Source organism: Scyliorhinus canicula, chromosome 12 (genome assembly GCF_902713615.1).
Source record: "Scyliorhinus canicula chromosome 12, sScyCan1.1, whole genome shotgun sequence".
NCBI lineage: Eukaryota > Metazoa > Chordata > Chondrichthyes > Carcharhiniformes > Scyliorhinidae > Scyliorhinus > Scyliorhinus canicula.
In genome coordinates, this window is record NC_052157.1 from 130,408,293 (window position 1) to 130,415,226 (window position 6,934).

Here is a 6,934-nt window from a genome sequence, read left to right on the forward strand (position 1 = left end):
CATTCAGATGACTTAAACTCCCAGGGCAGGAACACTGCATAATTTGAAAATCAGCAATAAATATTCCTGGTACCACTGCAACTGAAATCCACTCTCTGTAGTACGAAGAGCTGATATCTAATAAATCAATGTGTACACAGTTTAAGACGTGTACATTTAACAGTCAACCACTTTGCTGGAGTCACGTGTAGGCCACACCAGGTAAGGACATTATCATAGAATCATAGAATTTACAGTGCAGAAGGAGGCCATTCGGACCATCGAGTCTGCACCGGCCCTTGGAAAGAGCAGCCTACCCAAGCCCACACCTCCCCCCCTATCCCCGTAACCCAGTAACCCCACCCAACCTTTTTTTTTGGACACTAAGGGCAATTTAGCATGGCCAATCCACCTGACCTGTACATCTTTGTACTGTGGGAGGAAACCGGAGCTCCCGGAGGAAACCCACGCAGACACGGGGAGAACGTGCAGACACCGCACAGTCGGTGACCCGAGCCGGGAATCAAACCTGGGACCCTGGAGCTGTGAAGCAACTATGTTAACCACTATGCTACCGTGCTGCCCGTAAGTGAAGCAGATGGATTTTTACAACAAGTGACAATGGTTTCATGAACTTTGAATTCCAGGTTTTGATTGAATCCAAATTCCACCATCTGCCGCGATGGGATTCAAACCCAGAGCGTTACGCTGGGTTTCTGGATTACGAGTCCTGTGACAATACTACAATGCCACTGCCTCCCAGCGCAGAGTGCACGGGCAGAAGTGTGGATTGTCTGAAACCAGAAGGTTGATCAGGTGAGCGCTCATGGTCAGATTTTCGTCTGCCACTTGTTTGATTCCACCTTTCCTTAGTAACGGCTCTTTGATGAATTACATTGTATAAAGTTCATCAGGTTGCCCAGTTTACTTTGGCCTTCAGTTTGTTTAATTAGCTTAATTTTTTCAGTCAATATAGTTGGACCCTTTTCTAAACCATAAAGCATTGAACTCCAGTGCTCATACTAATGTCTACATTAGGTAGATTTCACTAAAGGATATCTCTAAGTAAAGTGTGATGGTGAAATATCTCATCTCTCACTCCGTTCATGGTCATGCCGGGGGCATTGATGACATCACCCATGAGGAGCAAACCATTCACTCTTACGCCTTACCATCTCATGGTTGGGCTGTGAGGGGTTTGGTTTGGGAATGGCCAGAAACTAGGTACCACCGAGACTCTCTAGGTCGACACACATCATTCAGGTGGAGTTGAGAGGGACGACTGTGGGGAAATGGCTATTGTGTGTGAAAGGGGAGGGAGTGAGGTTTAGTGGAGAGGTACTCTCTGAAGAGGAAATGCATGGGTGGATGTCCCAGAAGAGTAGAGGGCTGTGGGTCAGAGCATTGCAAGAATCCTCATTGCTCACTTTGATGTTCTCTTGCTTTCAGTTTGTGATTCTGGAGAATCCTGGAGCCAGTCATGTTGGCAATTCTACTCATTACTAATGACCAGCAGTCGTGATATCAATATGCTGCTGCCCAGGGTCAGGACCAGCACTCTGCAGCGGAGGGGAAGGCGGGGCCAGTTGATATTCCAGGAGTAGAACCACAGATGGTGGAGCCTCGTAAGAGGCACTACTGCTGAAGGGCTTTCAGACATTAAACACCCTGTCTCCAGATGTCAGAGCTGCAGTGCTGGAGAAGACTGCGTCTGTTCTGGGGGATGGTGGACCAACTTTGCCAGGTCATGCAAGAGCTGGCACCGCATGGCCTGGGAGGTCACCCATTGCCTGTGGCCCCTAATGTTACTGATACTCTGACCTTCTGCGCAAGCAGCTCATTTAAGGGCAGCATGGGTGGCCTGTGTCGCATTTTCCAGTCAGCCACACACAAGTGCATATGGGCGGTCACAAATGCACTATTCGTGAGGGCCCACATGTATATCAACCTGGACTGGGACCAGGGAACCAGGGCCATGGGTTTCACCTGCTTAGCAGACATGCCCCAGATGTAGGGTGTAATCAAGTACACTCAGGTGGCCTTGCAGTCTACATGGGGGAATAAGGTACCATTTATGAACTGCAAGGGATATATTCCCTCAATGTCCAACTTGTTTGTGACCAATGTGCATAATGAGATGTGTGCCCGTTTCCCGGGGAATGTCCATGATAGTTACATCTTGGGGCACTCTCAGGTATCAGCTATCACTGAGGGAGAATACTGCCACTGATGGCACTTCAGGGGCAGGGGCTACCTGCTCAGGAGATGGCTGATGCCACCAGTGGAGAGGTCACAAACACCCTCTGAGACTCACTATAATGAGGCTCATGCGTCAACACATGTGCTGGTCGAGCAGGAAATTGAGCTGCTGAAGAAGCGGTTCCAGTACCTGGACCGGTCTTGATGGGGCCCCTCCAATACAACCCCCAGGGGGTGTCCCACATCAGAGCGGTCTGCTCTGCCCTCCACAACGTGGCACTGCAGGGGGGAGACCAGCTTGACCAGAAGATGGGGGAGTGCCACATCTCCTTGGATGAGGAGGAGTTTGAGGAGAATAGCAAGCAGCAACCTGTGGAGGAGAAGGAGAAAGAACCTTGGACGATAGCCAGGGTCTGCATAGGCTGAAGAGCTAGGGATGCCCTCATAACTTCTTGTTTTGGGGACGCCCAGGATTAGAGAGTGAAGAGCTTCCCAATTGTGGGGTGCGGCATAAATTCACTAATGTGGTACCAGTGAAAGGTCCTCAATGGTGCCCACATTCATGGGCTGTGGACGACAGCCTTTGGCTGAACTCTGCAGGAGAATGATGATGAATTTTACTGAGGACAGAGCAATGCTCCTTTCATCCTCAGTTGTCTGACTTCTGCCTGACAGAAAGCTGACTGCATCCTGCTAATGCTTATGGGGTTTGAAAATGATTTACCTCAGCTACTTCAGCCCCCTCCGAGGCCTGGGACTCTATCCTGAGCAACTCCTGCAGTGATGTAATAGGTTTTTTTCATCCAACTAACATCTGACGTGGGCAGCCACCCTCTGGCGCTGACACCGATGCCCGCATCGTGCAGTTGAAGTCCTGCATCGTGCAGCTCATGACCCACAGCCATGGTGGTCATGAGCTGAATAATGGAGCAGACATCCCTCATGGAGTGCGAGTCCTGGGTCTTGACCCTCACAGTGTTGGCCTTGTTGCGTCGGACTGATGACACCATCTCCTCAGACAGAAGATGGCGGGACTCCTCCAGTCGCCCTTGCAATCCGACATTCCTTCCTGATGCTCTTGATTCTGCCTTTGCATCTCCAGCAGCTCTGGGACAACCAGATCCAGGGGCACGTCACCGGCCTTGGGTTCAGCAGAGTCCTCAGCACCGGCATCTCTCAGAGTGCTAGATCAATGAGATATCCCAGCCTCTGCCAGTTGTGGACCATCAGCTGTAAGGTGCTCACCAGTCAGTGACCCAGAAGCCAACAGTGTTGTTGGAGTTGCACTCATCTAGGCAAGTGAGGAGTAGTCCATCACATTCCTGACTTGTGCGTTGTAGATTGTGGACAGGCTTTCGGGAATCAGGATGTGAATTATTTGCCACAGGATTTCTGGACTCTTAATATTGAAAGTCCAGCTCAGTTTCTGGTCAATGGTAACCCCCAGGATGTTGATAGTTGGAGGATTCAGCAACAGTAATACCACAGAATTTCAAGGGGTGATGGTTAGATTTTCTTCTTGGGGATGGTCATTGTCTGGCACTTGTGTGAAGCAAATGCGACTTGCCACTTGTTGGGCCAAGCCTGGATATTGTCGAGATCTTGCTGCATTTGGACATGGAATGCTCCTGTATCTGAGGAGTCACAAATGGTGCTGAACATTATGCAATTATCATTGAATATCCCCACCTCTGACTTTATGTTGGAAGGAGCAACTGAAGATGGTTGGGCCTGGGACTCTATCCTGAGCAACTCCTGCAGTGATGTAATTGGTCTGAGACGGTTAACCTCCAGCAACCACAGCCATCTTAATTTGTGCTAGGTATGACTAACCAACAGAAAGCCCCCATTCCCCCCACCCCCCCCCCCACTCCCCAATTCCCATTGACTCCAGTTTAGCTCAGGCTCCTTCACACCACACTTAGCCAAGCGCTGCCTTGATGTCAAGTGCTGTCACCGTCCCCTCACAAATTCGTTATTGACATTAAAGTGTACATTGTGGTGAAACAACCCCCCAGGAACCCGGGTTCGATTCTTGGCCTGGGTGACTGTCTGTGCGGAGACTGCACATTGTCCCTGTGTCTACATGGGTTTCCTCCAGTTTCCTTCCACAGTCCCGAAGGACGTGAATTGGACATTCTGAATTCTCCCTCTGTGTACCCGAACAGGCGCCGGAGTGTGGCGACTCGGGGATTTTCACAGTAACTTCATTGCAGTGTTAATGTAAGCCTACTTGTGACACTCATAAAGATTATTATTATTTTCCAAAAGGAGATATTTTATTTTAAATGATGATTCATTTAAATTAACCATACTTATGGGTGACAAATAACTCTGATTGTCTAAAAGAAATGAAAGTTGCCTCAGCCCCCTTCATAATTCAATAGCTTGAAAACCTCCTTATTAGGTCAAATCTGAACTTCTGGTTTTATTTGGGAGAAGGGTTGTTGTCATGAACAATACACTAACAGATAAGAATGGTGCACTACTTATATAACATTATGTAATTTACAATGGTGGGTGGAAGTTTGACATATATATGTCTAGAGTGACTTTTATGTTTATTTGAATGTTAAAGAAGTACACATCACAAATTTACTGGGAAAAAAAAGAAAACCAAAGACTCTTGTGCGATTATGTAGCAAAAACACACACAGAGTTTCATATAGATGCAGACAGAACCTTGACCAAAAAGCACCCATTGCAAATTCAACACAGTGGGGGCAGATCAGCAAACCAAAATGAGCCTATTAGTTTAGAGCTCGGTTGCATCCATCAAACATTTTTCATCTTTAGATAAAGCCAGATTATGCCATTAGCTTTCAGGAAATTACTTATCACAGACAGCTGTATCAGAACATGGTAACATGATGTTACTAAGGAGAGCTGTCATAAAACCATTTGTTTTTCAATGACTTCCAGTGCCCCGCATTTTAAAATTCTCTCCTCTTCACGGATATTTGATTTTAGTTCACAGATGACATGGCACATTTAATGCAGCGGCTTTAATAGCAAAAAACAACACTTGGAAGATTGAATCAATGTGTTCATGTTTTGGAACCAAGATTACATAAGAGGGACTTAAGTGTTCTCAGTTATTATAAACAATCGCTGACGTTTGGCAGAATATAGGAACTAAAATATTTAGCATTTAGTTAAATCAAATAGCAAGCTCTCAAACATTGCTAAAGAGTTGCAAGGTGTTTAGCTTCTATTCCAAAACCGTGAATGGATAAAGCATAAATAGAATTTCCCGAAAATAGTCATCTTTATTCTCACAAATAGGCTCACATTAACACTGCAATGAAGTTACTGTGAAAAGCCCCTAGTTGCCACATTCCGGCGCCTGTTCGCGTACATAGGGAGAATTCAGAATGTCCAAATTACACAACAGGACATCTTTCGGGACTGCTGCCTCACAACGCCAGGAACCCAGGTTCAATTCCAGCCTTGGATCACTGTCTGTGTGGAGTTTGCGCGTTCTCCCCGTGTCTGCGTGGGTTTCCTCCCGGTGCTCCAGTTTTCTCCCACAGTCCAAAGAATGTGCAGGTTAGGTGGAGTGGCTATGCTAAATTGCCCCTTAGTGCCCAAAAGGTTAGGTTGGATTACTGGGTTATGGGGTTAGGGTGGGGGAGTGGGCTTAGGTAGGGTGCTCTTTCAGAGGGCAGTACAGACTCGATGGGCAGAATGGCCTCCTTCTGCACTGCAGTGATTCTATGATTCTATGATCATGAAATATTATGCCCAAAATGTCTTGCTTCTTGCGAACTTCTTTTATTGGCAAAATTCATTGGTTAAAATTTTAAAATAAACATATAATATTTTCACATTAATGAGAATGGCCTTGGATTAGAGCCAATAAGAAGAGATTAGTCAGCACCAAAGCAAAGATGGGTTAGTGCTTTGGGGCACAGATACTTGGGTTTCTTGTTTTGTCTCTGTTTCCTCGTTATTTACTATCCCTGTAATCTTTTTTGCATTTTTTTAATAAGCATGTTTATTGAGATTTTACATTTTTTTAACAAAATAATACCACAAAGTTACAAAGTAATACAGCTCCCAGAATAAGGGAGGATAAAAATAACAGAGGCAGTTTAACCCACATGAGCACAATATGGAACTAGGGAATGCTGTCGCAATTGGCTTAATACCGTAAATAAACAGATGACCCGGCTGTGGTGAATGTAACATGGTAATTCACACTGTATCTTTGTAAGCGCAGTAGCGTTATCTGACCACTAGGGGGAGTAGCTCTGGGAATGCTCAGGAGCTTGCACAGGGCTCCACCCTTGGCTCCGCCCATGACTCCTCCCCTTGTGCTGCTGTATAAATACCCTTGTCCAGAGTCAGCCTGCAGTTCAACGGGTAACAGGCTGGCTCTGTAGTAAGTAGATTAAAGCCTATATTCATATCGGAAAACACGTGTCTGGTGAATTGATGGTTCCATCAATTTAATCTACTTAAGAACAGTCAAGATCGATCATGGAATCGGCCCTCAAGCCTGGACACCTGGAACTCGACCCGCAGGATGCAGAGGCAAAAGAAATCTTCTCCCACTGGCTGCGGTGCTTTAAGGCCTACCTGGCAGAAGCGAGCACAGCCGAAACGACAGAGGAACAGAAGTTAAGTCTACTGCATGCGAGGGTGAGCCACCGAATCTCTACGCAACTAAACTCGGCCGGTTCATATACTGCAGCGCTAGCGATACTCGATAAGATATATGTAAGGCCCATTAACGAAGTTTACGCACGCCATG